Below are 7,503 nucleotides of genomic sequence, written 5' to 3' on the forward strand. Positions count from 1 at the left end.
AGCCGAGCTCCTGCCACAGGGGCAGCCCCATAGATGGCACTGTGGCCAGGGAATGCTGCTTTGGCCATTGGACCACCACCATGCTCTCGTCTACTGCTGCTAGAGCTATCTCTGTCTAATGCTTTTTCATTTCCTCCAGACTCAAAATCATGGATGGGAGCATCCTAGCTGAGCCTAGGTCAGCACCCACTCGCTGGCTTCAGGGTCAGGGAAAGCAAGTAACCAGCAATACTCTAGCTTTTGGAGTGGGAAGTGAGGTATTGTCTTTCATCAGATCTTACTGTGGTGGGTTCTCCAGGCACAGGAAGCAACCAAAAGGCAAAGTCAAGGTAAGCCCCTAAGGGAAGGACAGGGCACAGACCACCTCTGCCACGTGAGCCACTGAACCTCTCTGAGTCTCACTTCCTCAGCTGATCAATTAGGATAATACCCCAGCATATCGTGGCTGAAGGGATTAGAGATCATGTACTTGGAGGTACCTGGAGATTTGTGTGTGCATAGAGCATGCATGAGGCCTTTGCCTCCAGTGCACTGAGAGAGGAATTATTCCCAGGTTAAGGGTGAGGACACAAAGCTTAGTGGGATAGAGTGACTCGCTGAAGATTCTACAGCCAGGTGTTGGAAGAGAATTCACAGCCAGGACTGCCTGACTCAGAAGTCTAGCTCTTGCCACAGCACAATGCTGCTAGTCTTGGAGACAGAAATTGTTAGTGCATGTTGGGAAGCATAGTACAAAATAGCCGTAAAAGGAGAAAGTCCTTGGGAAAATGGCGAAGGGCCAGAAGTACCCGGCTTTGTACTGCGGACAGAAAAACATGTCCTGCCTTTGGTTATGCTCAGCGCCAAGATTTAATAATAAATAGGGATATTACTTGAGAAAATGGGTTGTGGGATAAGCACATGAGTCACTTAGAGCCCGCTGTCCTTGAAATGTTTTTACTGATTATGTGTTAACCCCGTATGTGCTCTGCTGGCCGTATACTTTAAGCTCTTTGTTCCTGCTTCTATAAAAAGGCTTGACTGCAGAAATAAACTTGTCAGTCCTTGCAAGAGACTGTCCAAGTGTCATTCTTTCAGGTTCGTCGCTTCCAAGTCCCGGGGAGAAAATCCCCAACAGTGCAAGTTCCTGTGCCCAACACACAATGAGGCCAAACTGAAACATTGAAGTTTGGAGCAGAGAAAGGTTTATTGCAGGGCCATGCAAACAGATGGGGGCTCATGCTCTAAAAAGCCCTGAACTCTCCAAAGGGTTTCAACAAAATATTTTTTAAAGCCACATGCGGGGCAGAGCACAGGGCCAGTTGGGTTGCCGGGTCTGTGATCAGCTTGTGCACAGTTCTCTGATTGGGTGATGGTGAGGTAACACGGTGGTGTTACAGGGGTTAACATTAACAGTCCTTAGGCTTCAGGAGGCCTGGGGCTATATGCTCATGGTCATCAAGTGGTTAATATCTTCCATTTGGTCGGGGGCTGGAGGCTCGTATCTGTAAAGCAACTCAGGAAATGTGCATCAAATACTGTTATTTAGGTACTTCAGGGGCTTTCCTGGTGGCTCAAACAGTAAAGAAACTGCCTGCACTGCGGGAGACCCGGGTCCAATCCCTGGGTCAGAAAGATCCCCTGGAGAAGGCCATGGCAACCCACTCCAATATTCTTGCCTGGAGAATTCCATGGACAGAGGAAACTGGTGGGCTACAGTCCATGTGGTCACAAAGAGTCGGACACAACTGAGCAACTAACACTCACTTTTTTTGTTTTTTTCAGGTACTTCAGAGGGAAGCTAAAGCAGAGAATATGAGGGAAAGGCCTGTCCTAGGAAGGCTCCATGGGTTCTACTTGGTTACAAAATGACTGGCCTGAAAGAGATGGGGCAAAATTCAGACTAAGAAGACACTGAGGCAGGCAAGGTGGTAGGAACCTATGAGGGAAGAGATGAGCATGGGCTAGAATATTATCTCTACAAAGCTATGCTCCCTCATTTCCTTTCTACATGCTTTCTTGAGGGGAGAAAGAAAAGAGTGGAGTAGTGACTCTTAAAACCTTAAAACAGCCTCACTCCAGATCTCTACTACAAATTTCAGTGAGTAACGTTTTTAATTTCTGCATCAAAACCTGGGAACACTCATAGAAGGGTGAGTGCATAGAACAGCTATATGTAACATATGCCTTAACCAAAGCAACGGTTGAGAATGGCTCCAGTAACTCTCAAGAGGTAAAAACATGCCACATTCTACCCCAGAATGTACCACCCACACAAGCCACATGGAGGTCTAACTCTGGGAATCCCAAGCTGAAGCTTTACTCTGTGAGTATGCGGAGTCAAGTAAAGTCTCCCTTGGAATCCCAGGGCATGACATCTTCTCTTCCTGCCACCAGAGATCTTCTTAGAACCCAGGGAGTACATCAAGGGCCAGGTGCCAGAACTGTAGATTAAGAAGCAAGTTAGAACTTGGAATTGGGCCCCTTCAGATGCCAAGAATCTGTTAACAGGCCTCAGGGGAAAGGATGAGGAATGAGAGGTGGAGGAGAAGGAAGGGGACCCGGTCAGGAACAAAAACTCAGTACCTTTCCACCCTCCTTTACCAAACATTTTATATTCATCATCGATTGTTCGTCTTCCTGCTTGACAGAGAAGGAATTGAGGCTGTGCAAGTGAGAACAATGCAGCATGCAAGTGTAAGCACCCGGACTAGTTGGTCACAATAACAGCCATCATTGTTGAGGCTTACTTCTAACTGAATCCCCGCCCAATGCCCCACAAAAACCAAGCTCTATGAAACAGGCACAACTATCACCTCCATTTTACAAATGAAGGAACTGAGAAGTAGAAAGCTTAGTTTGTTTAGCTTTTATTTGGCTGCACCAGGTCTTAGTTGCGGCTCGTGGACTCTTCATTGCTGCACGTGGGACCTTCTTTGCAGCATGCAGAATCCTAGCTCCTTGGCCTGATCTAGGATTGAACCAGGGCCGCCTTATACTGGGAACACAAAATCTTAACCAACAGACCACCAGGGAGGTCCTAGAAAGCTTGTTTTGCTCTAAGTTGCATAAACAGGATTCTACATCTGACGCCCTGCATGTATTCAAAAGTTTAAATTTTTAGTTTCACATGTAAATTACAGAATTATGGATAGAGGTTTGTGAATTGTACAGGAGGCAGTGATCAAGATCATTCCCGAGAAAAAGAAATGCAAAAAGACAAAATGGTTGTCTGAGGGGGGCTTACAAATAGCTGAGAAAAGAAGAGAAGCTAAAGGCAAAGGAGAAAAGGAAACATATACCCATTTGAATGCAGAGTTCCAAAGAATAGCAAGGAGAGAGAAGAAATCTTTTCTCAGTGATCAGTGCAAAGAAATAGAGGAAAACAATAGAATGGGAAAGACTAGAGATCTCTTTAAGAAAAGTAGAAATAACAAGGGAATTTCATGAAAAGATGGGTACAATAAAGGTAAGAAATGGTAAGGACCTAACAGAAGCAGAAGATATTAAGAAGAGGTGGCAAGAATCCACAGAAGAACTGTACAAAAAAGATCTTCATGACCCAGTAGCCATGATGATGTAATCACTCACCTAGAGCCAGACATCCTGGAATGTGAAGTCAAGTGGGCCTTAGGAAGCATCTCTACAAACAAAGCTAGTGGAGGTGATGGAATTCTAGTTGAGCTATTTCAAACCCTGAAAATGATGCTGTGAAAGTGCTGCACTCAATATGCCAGCAAATTTGGAAAACTCAGCAGTGGCCACAGGACTGGAAAAGGTTAGTTTTCATTCCAATCCCAAAGAAAAGCAATGCCAAAGAATGTTCAAACTACTGCACAATTGCACTCACCTCACATGCTAGTAAAATAATGCTCAAAATTCTCCAAGCCAGGCTTCAACAGTACATGAACCAAGAACTTCCAGATGTTCAAGCTGGATTTAGAAAAGGCAGAGGAACCAGAGATCAAATTGCCAACATCTGCTGGATCATGGAAAAAGCAAGAGTTCCAAAAAAACATCTATTTCTGCTTTATTGACTATGCCAAAGCCTTTGACTGTGTGGACCACAATAAACTGTGGAAAATTCTGAAAGATGGGAATACCAGACCACCTGACCTGCCTCTTGAGAAATCAGTATACAGGTCAGGAAGCAACAGTAAGAACTGGACGTGAAACAACAGACTGGTTCCAAATAGGAAAAGAAGTCCATCAAGGCTGTATATTGTCACTTTGCTTATTTAACTTATATGCAGATTACATCATGCAAAATGCCAGGCTGGATGAAGCACAAGATGGAATCAAGATTGTCGAAAGAAACATCAGTAACCTCAGATATGCAGATGATACCACCCTTATGGCAGAAAGCAAAGAAGAACTGAAGAGCCTCTTGATGAAAGTGAAAAAGCTGGCTTAAAACTCAACATTCAAAAAACTAAGATCATGGCATCTGGTCCCATCACTTCATGGCAAATACATGGGAAAACAGTGGAAACAGATTTTATTTTCTTGGGCTCCAAAATGACTGCAGATGGTGACTTCAGCCATGAAATTAAAAGACGCTTGCTCCTTGGAAGAAAAGCTATGATCAACCTAGACAGCATATTAAAGAGCAGAGACATTACTTTGCCACCAAATGTCCGTCTAATCAAAGCTATGGTGTTCCCAGTAGCCATGTATGGATGTGAGAGTTGGACTATAAAGAAAGCAGAGTGCCAAAGAATTGATGCTTTTGAACTGTGGTGTTGGAGAAGACTCTTGAGAATGCCTTGAACTGCAAGGAGATCAAACCAGTCCATCCTAAAGGAAATCAGTCCTGAATACTCATTGGAACGACTGATGCTGAAGCTGACACTCCAATACTATGGCCACCTGCTGCGAAGAACTTACTTATTGGAAAAGACCCTGATGCTGGGAAAGATTGAAGGTGGGAGGAGAAGACGACAACAGAGGATGAGATGGTTGGATGACATCACAGACTCGATGGACATGAGTTTGAGCAAGCTCTGGGAGTTGGTGATGGACAGGGATGCCTGGTGTGCTGCAGTGCATGGAGTCGCAAAGTGTCAGACAAGACTGAGGGACTGAACTGAACTGAACTGTAAATTACATAAAAATATCTCCCAGATTCCTTGCAGTAAAAGTGAGCTAGTCCAAACCAGAACCAGACCTAGTTGCCATTCCCTTCTCCAGTGGATCTTCCTGACCCAGGGATCGAAACCAAGTCTCCTATGATTCCTGCATTGCAGGTGGATTCTTTACTGTTGAGCCACTGGGGAAGCCCATTATTATTTTTAAACTACTTAAACCAAAGAATCAGAATGCTGCTTCTTCCTTGAGCCTCTATTTGTCTGAAGGGCTTCCATTCAATACCAAGGATGTGACCCTATCTTTTCAAGGTTAGAAAAGAAAGAAATAAAATTTCTGGTGATGCTTGACGGAGATGTAAGTTAAACTTCAGGAAACACTTTCAACTATGCTCCGGGGAAGGTTGGGAAATTGCTTTCTCTGGAAATGTTCCCATCTTGGAGCCCTGTGAGCAGGGGGGTGGAGGAGTGAGAATCAGCCACTGTGCTCCAGGCTGTTGTGCACCAGGCAGGTATTGGAACTGAAGCTTCCCAGTCTTAGCCAGTGCAATGGAAATGCTGATTCCTCTATGTATGGCAGAGCTAGAGTAGGTCAATGAGACCAAGGCTGAGTTCCTAAGCTACTCAAAAGAAGACGACAATTCAACAGGAAAGTTCTGACCTAACAGCCCATCACCACCAGTGTGCCACACTCTAAGCCAAGAGGAAGGCAGGGAGTGTTTATGGACTGAATGTGTGCTTAAAGATCACGAAGCCATTCCCCATTTTTAAAATAAGAAAACTGAAAAAGTCCAGAGGAATTAAAAACACAATCAAGGGAAATAGAATAACTTCCCAGTTTGGTTTGAAGAATAACTAAAGAGGACTTTTAGAAGTGAAAAATGTAAATTATATTAAAAACATAAGGAAAGATTTATGAGGCTGACATGCTGCCTAATGCACAGGGATAGATTTAATAGAAGGTTAGACTTGATTAAAAACATAATTAGCAAACTGGAAGAAAGAGCTAGAAAAAAATTGTCTCTATTTAAATACAAATTGCTTAGAAACAAAGACATGAAAATATGAAAAATAATTTAACATTATTTCCCTTGATTGTGTTTTTAATTCCTCTGGAGGAACAGAACCGTGAACAGAACCTCACTAAAAGATCTTCCAAAGGATGTACTTCAGGAGGAATGATTCCAGAATCAGGATGGGGAACACATGTACACCCATGGCCAACTCATGTCAATGTATGGCAAAAACCACTACAATATTGTAAAGTAATTAGCCTCCAATTAAAATAAATAATTTTTTTAAAAAACAGAATATTTCAAAGAATATTAAAAGCATGAAGTAAATCTAAATAAATTCCAACTGTGTAAAACAATAGTAACTGTGGCCACTTTTCAATGTTAAAATTTTTTAAGATAGAACCAAAATCCCAGACAACAATAACCTATACGCCAGGAGGAAGATGATTGGAGATAAAATATAATGTATACCAGTAAATGAAATAACACAGTACAGCTGATACAAAAAAAAGTCTACTAAAGTCACTGCTGTCAAGATTTAAAAATCTTTAACAAGTAACTTCAGTTGAGTTCAGTTCAGTCACTCAGCCGTGTCCAACTCCTTGTGACACCATGAATCGCAGCATGCCAGGCCTCCCTGTCCATCACCAACTCCCAGAGTTCACTCAGACTCACATCCATCGAGCTGGTGATGCCATCCAGCCATCTCATCCTCTGTCGTCCCCTTCTCCTCCTGCCCCCAATCCCTCCCAGCATCAGGGTCTTTTCCAATGAGTCAACTCTTTGCATGAGGTGGCCAAAGTATTGGAGTTTCAGCTTCAGCATCAGTCCTTTTAATGAACACCCAGGACTGATCTCCTTTAGATTGCACTGGTTGGATCTCCTTGCAGTCCAAGGGACTCTCAAGAGTCTTCTCCAACACCACAGTTCAAAAGGATCAATTCTCCGGTGCTCAGCTTTCTTTACATTCCAGCTCTCACATCCATACATGATCACTGGAAAAACCATAGCCTCGACTAGATGGACCTTTGTTGGCAAAGTCATGTCTCTTCTTTTGAATATGCTATCTAGGTTGGTCATAACTTTCCTTCCAAGGAGTAAGCGTCTTTTAGTTTCATGGCTGCAGTCACCATCTGCAGTGATTTTGGAGCCCAAAAAAATAAAGTCTGACACTGTTTCCACTGTTTCCCCATCTATTTCCCATGAAGTGGTGGGACCGGATGCCATGATCTTCGTTTTCTGAATGTTGAGCTTTAAGCCAACTTTTTCACTCTCCTCTTTCACTTCCATCAACAACAGGCTTTTTAGTTCCTCTTCACTTTCTGCCATAAGGGTGGTGTCATCTGTATATCTGAGGTTATTGATATTTCTCCCGGCAATCTTGATTCCAGCTTGTGCTTCTTCCAGCCCAGCGTTTCTCATGA

Source organism: Bos javanicus, chromosome 3 (genome assembly GCF_032452875.1).
Source record: "Bos javanicus breed banteng chromosome 3, ARS-OSU_banteng_1.0, whole genome shotgun sequence".
NCBI classification, from domain to species: domain Eukaryota; kingdom Metazoa; phylum Chordata; class Mammalia; order Artiodactyla; family Bovidae; genus Bos; species Bos javanicus.